At 49.3% G+C, this 5,375-nt stretch overlaps 1 pseudogene; it reads right to left on the minus strand.

Moving 5' to 3' along the window:
• Positions 1–413: 413 nt before the first annotated feature.
• Positions 414–2,024, minus strand: LOC119279221 (annotated as a pseudogene).
• Positions 2,025–5,375: the final 3,351 nt, after the last annotated feature.

Genomic DNA, 5,375 nt, shown 5'->3' on the forward strand with positions numbered 1-5,375 from the left:
AGAAACATCTTGTTGTATGTGGGATTCACCGTTTGGAGCAGAAACATATTGTTGTATGTGGGATTCAAGGATGGGAGTTGTCCTCTTTTTCAGAAGAAAAAAACACCAAAACATATTACATGAACATGAGGTTAGTTATAGCAACTCAATGAAACAGAAAACCATATTGACAACGGGAGTTACGGTCCATTAAAATAAGATAGAACTAGTTAACATTCCTTGTTATTTCTCGAAGTACAAAAATTAACTATTTGTAAAGTACAGAACTTTTTTTATATAAATAGAGCAGCCTGTCCGATTTCTATATTAGAAACCACATTGTCTGTTACAAACTACTGGAGAGGACCTGACTGACGGAACAAGAAGGTACAGAACTAGGAAACCATAGACAAGGGCTTCATCTTTTCAAGCAGCTAGCTATCTTGAGGCTTCATGGCCGGGAACAGGAGGACCTCCTTTATGTTCTGGGAATCCGTCAGCAACATGGTGAGGCGATCAATCCCAAGACCACAGCCTCCGGTTGGCGGCAGCCCGTACTCAAGGGCTGTGCAGAACGTTTCGTCCATGGCCATCGCTTCATCGTCACCGTGCTGACGGTCCCTGAGCTGCTCCTCTAACCGCTGCCTCTGCACAACGGGGTCATTGAGCTCCGTGTAGGCGTTGCACACCTCATGCTTGTTGATGAACAGCTCAAACCTTTCCGTCAGTCCAGGCCGGGCCTCCTCGTCCCTGTGGGACTTGGCCAGCGGGCTCATGATCTCCGGATGGTTGATGATGAACGTCGGGTTCACGCATGTCTCCTCCAAGAAGTGCCCGACAAGCTTGTCCAGCAGCCGTGCCGTCGTGTGTGGAAGCGGGCACGTAATGTCGTACCTGGCACAAGCCTCCATCAAGTACTCGTTGGCATCGTCGCTCGACAGATCCTCCTCCGGTATGTTGAGATTGGCCATGTCCTCAAGTCCCTTGATCATGTCGATTCGCGCGAACGGAGGCGTGAAATCGATCTCGATAGGCGGCTTGTCGGTGCCGTTGACATGGTACCGTACCTTGTAGCCGCCCGTGAGCTCCTTCACCATGCCGCCCAACATCTCCTCCGTCAGCTCCATCAGGTCGTTGTAATCCGCATAGGCCATGTAGAACTCGCACGTCGTGAACTCGGGGTTGTGCGTCATGTCGATGCCTTCGTTCCTGAACTGCCTCCCGATCTCGTACACGCGGTCCAGCCCTCCGACGACGAGCTGCTTCAGGTAGAACTCCGGCGCGATGCGCATGTACAGCTTCATGTTTAGGTCGTTGTGGTGCGTGACGAACGGCCTCGCGGCGGCGCCACCGATGTTCATCATCGGGGTGTCCACCTCCAGAAACCCACGCTCATCAAGGAAGCTGCGGATGAAGGAGACGACGCGGGCTCACGCCATGAAGACAGACCTCACCTCAGGGTTCACCATGAGATCAAGGTATCGTCGGCGGTACCGTGTCTCCTGGTCCTTGAGGGCGTAGCTCTCCATGTTCCTGGGCATGCCGGGAGCCCAGGGCAGCGGCGGCACGAGCCGGTGCCTGTTCGGCTGCCGCGACAGCATGTGCAGGCAGGGCGAGAGCACGACGAACTGGGCAGGGAATATGCTGAGCTCGCCCCTGTTGCTCTTCCCGGGGAACCCAGACACGCCAACGACGCCGCCGGCCTTCGCGCCCGAGTGGAAAGCGGAGAACTCCTCGGGCGTCTCCAGCTCCGAGGTCCTGGCGTCGGCCATGACCTGGACCTTGGCGCCGCCGCGGTGGAGGTCGTAGAAGAAAAGACTGGAGGACGATGTCCTCTTGCTCATGATTTTCCCAGCCAGGGACTCCGTGACGTCCACCAGCTTCTCCCCGTCGGCCAGGTCCCTGTACTTGTGGACATAGTCGGCGACGGAGACGGTGGGCTGGAAGGCGTGCGGGTAGGGGTTGACGCCGGCGGCCTTCTGCGCGGCGAGCGCGCCGAGCCTGTTGTGGTAGTACTGCGTGGGATCCATGCCGTCGTCCGCCATGGCGCGCAGTACAAAACTCCCTCTTGTACTTGGGGAAAAACAAATCGGAGATTTTGTTGACCTTGCACCGGTTTCATTTTCTCTTTGGTTTATTAATATATACAACAACGTACCTGCCCAGGACTATGCGCTTGTTTGGACTCGATCGAACAAAACCTACCGTGTGTAGCTGCAACCCGGGACTTGCCAAACAAGCGCAGAGGGGAAATTCAAGGGAAAAAAGAGGTACGTTCCTCCTCTGCAGCGGTCAGCTTCTGCCTCCTGAGCCGCTCGGATTCCTTGAGGCTGATATGTAGCGCCGCCGCATTTTTGTGGCGCCGGCGGCAGGCCTCCGTCTCCGCCGAGGTGTAGGAGCCGCAGATGATGTCGCCGAGAGATCCTTGTCGGCGACGGCGGGCGAAAGCGTCTCTAACGTGGATCTGCAGGAGGCCTACGCCGGTCTTTGCCTTGCGCGGCAATAGGCACGCGCCTCAGACTCTGGCAGTCGCGGCCGCAGGCATGAGCACCCATAGCAGCCAGGGAGGGGCTGGGACTGGAGGTGCTGGCGCCACCGGTCGCTTTACTGCCTGATCAGGGAAGGCGCAGACCACAGGCCAGCATGGAGTTGCAGCTACCCCTCCAGGCTGGGGACACCGCAAGGAGGAGCTCCCACCTCTATCCATCCACAACCGGAGGAGGGCAATGCAAAGCGTGAGTTCCTCGTCGTCCGAAGCGGGTAAGTTAGGCTCCTCCTTGACGAGCACCGCCCAGTCAATGGAGTCAGATTCGCCACCGGATCTGCTGCCGACGATGGTGGAGGGAAGGGGAGGAGACGGACAATTGAGTGGAGCAGCCGAGAGGAGTTAGGCTGTGACTAGGGTTTAGTCCGGATGGGGTATTTGTGGGGAAAGGTTGGGACGGCATGGGCTGCATGTCGTTCCAACATGGAGGCCGCGTTCAGTCCACGCCATATCCGCCCCAAATATGGGCTGGGTATGGGGTGCCGGTCAGCCCAGATATTTGGGCACACAATGCGAGGTCCGGTTGGGTGGGTTTTTCTGTTCAGGCAGTGACCAAGCTGGCCGCCCGGACATTTGGCGAGGACATGGGGCCTCCGGTTGTAGATGCTCTTACCTAACAAGAGAGCAAGCTATATATGCAGCAAGAACAAATAGAACAGAGAAGAAAACATGTTGCCTCCATGACAAATACTGTAGAGTGATACCAGCATACACATGTGAACTCAAAGTGAAATATGTACTTACTATGAGTGATACTAGTTTCTTTACACATGTACTTTAGCCTGGTTAAGCTATTTATGTGTCCTAAATCCTAATTAACATCCCATGAGAACACCGGATACGATATCGATAGTTACACGAAGAAAACACAACCTGGTTAAAGGAGAAAGCACATGAAAAAGGTCTGTAGTTTTAAAGAGAGGGGAGGGGGAGAGAGCTTACATCGAACTGTCTGCTGCCTTGAAAACTTTGATGGAGAAGAAACACCGGCTTGCCACCTGAGTAAGAACAAACAGGATTGCCTTTCAGCTTGTTGCCCATACCTGTTGATGAGCGAAAAATATGAACAGAGTCTGAAACAAAGAGGACAATAGCAATACTTACATGCTTAAGCAACGTCTGCACTGCCAAAGAATTAGCTTTCACTATTCCATGGTAGTAGTATCATGCACCTGAACTTATGATCCTAGTATTTACTCAACGTCGACAAACAGCAGAGATAAGATACTACCAGTAACTAGATGGACGCAACTGACAACAACACAAACAGAATGATTACTTACTGTACAGTTTGCTTTGCTGGTGAGTTTTATTTGACAGAAAGGTTAAAAAAAACCTGTATTTTTGTTTGATTGATAATTTTGTAGGGTGCGACATGGATCTGCTGGAAGTTGCAAAAGGAACATTGTGGTGACGCAGAAACGACAGCGTGCACATGAAGGAGAACCATGGTAAACTGCATTGACGGCAAGTCGGCAACTAGCATCATGTTAAACAAACTACGTGTATGGCAGATGCGGAAAAAACCTGCATCAATGGCATGCGGGAAAACAGAAAACATCCATGGCACCTAAAATAACTAGAGTTGAAACCACAGCCCATTATGGTTATGATTCAGCAAAATGCATGCCTTGAACTAGTTAAACTACACCTACATTTTCAAATGAAACTACATCCATACCATACCACTTATCATCAGAACTACGTCGTCCCTGAGACCATGACCCCTAAAAATAACAGGAAAATTGCATCATGATAAAATACATTGACTGCAACCTAATTCAAGTTAAACAAACTACGTGTAGAACAGAGGTAAAAAGCTAAATCCATGGCACCAAGAAAAAACAGAAGTAGATCTACAGCCCACTACGGTTACGATTCAGCAAAATGAATGCGTTTGAACTGGTTGAACTACATCTATATTTTCAGTTAAAAACTACATCAATGCCTTCCACTTATCAAGTCAGGATTACAGCCATGCCCCATAAATATAACACCTATATGTAAAAGTAAGATTACATGCATGACAAAACTTTGGATAATCACTGATTACTCAACATAGAAAGCTGCATCTGAAAAATACACACAGGGAGAACACATGAAGCCCACAATGGGGAGTTTGAATCCTGAGAATGTTAATCATCTAAACCACAAAAAAACCACATCTACACTAGGCATGGAAATGAAAAAGAAAAGCTACATCAAGCACATGGCAAAATTACGCTATAGAACTACATGGAAATTCACACGAAGAAAAAACATACATGGTGGTTAAAATCCATACATCGACTAGACAACCTTATGAAAAGGTACATCTAAGTAGTATGCGTGAAGCTAATGGTTGAATTACAATGCTACATCCAGCACACAAAGCAAGTTACGCTGAAAGCTGCATCCATGCTTGGCAAAAAAAATACAATGGAAGGAGAAACCATGTAGGGCTGTGTATACCTGGCACTGAAAAATGAGGCGAGATAACACATCACTGGTGAGAACTCCCCTAGGAGCACACAGCATCACCACCACCTGTGGATAAAAAATGACCTGATACCATCATCGGTAATTGCACTAAAACAACATGTCTGAGGGAATTGAACTATATATGTGATGATATTAGAAGTACATCAGTAAATAGGATTGAACTGTATCCAAGTAGCTATAAACTACATCTTTGATAGTAACTAGAACTAATGAGTATTAGGGGTTAAAACACATAGTAAGAACTTCTGGAGAAAGATCAACCAATCATCCACTGACAAACAACACAAAAAATAACCAGGTAATTCCTAAATTTCCCCTATTTTCGTCTCAAAGACCCCCCCCCCCCCAACTCGAGCACAACACAATTCCT

Source organism: Triticum dicoccoides, chromosome 3B, assembly GCF_002162155.2.
Source record: "Triticum dicoccoides isolate Atlit2015 ecotype Zavitan chromosome 3B, WEW_v2.0, whole genome shotgun sequence".
Lineage (NCBI taxonomy): Eukaryota > Viridiplantae > Streptophyta > Magnoliopsida > Poales > Poaceae > Triticum > Triticum dicoccoides.